Raw genomic sequence first — 558 nt, 5'->3', positions numbered from 1 at the left:
CACCCCCACAGCGTCCTCACCACCCCCAAATCATCCTAGTGCCCCACAGTGTCCTCACCGCCCGCACAGCATCCTCACCGCCCCCACAGCGTCCTCACCATCCCCACAGTGTCCTCACTGCCCCCACAGCGTCCTCACCATCCTCAAAGCATCCTAGTGCTCCACAGCGTCCTCACCGCCCCCACAGCGTCCTCACATCCCCACAGCATCCTCACATCCCCACAGCGTCCTTACCACCCCCACAGTGTCCTCATAGCATCCTCGCCCCCACAGTGTCCTTGCCAACCCCACAGCGTCCCCATAGCGTCCTTACCGTCCCCACAGTGTCCTCACTCTCCCCCGGCGTCCTTACCACCCCCACAGCGTCCTCACATCCCCACAGCGTCCTTACCGTCCCCACAGTGTCCTCATAGCGTCCTCACCCCACAGTGTCCTTGCCACCCCCACAGCATCCCCATAGCGTCCTTACCGTCCCCACAGTGTCCTCGCTGTCCCCCAGCATCCTTACCACCCCCACAGCGTCCTCACCGTCCCCATAGCGTCCTTACCGTCCCCACA

This window comes from Sapajus apella, unplaced genomic scaffold (assembly GCF_009761245.1).
Source record: "Sapajus apella isolate SASKATOON/1434 unplaced genomic scaffold, GSC_monkey_1.0 scaffold198, whole genome shotgun sequence".
Lineage (NCBI taxonomy): Eukaryota > Metazoa > Chordata > Mammalia > Primates > Cebidae > Sapajus > Sapajus apella.
Note: the sequence above shows the minus strand (reverse complement) of the source record.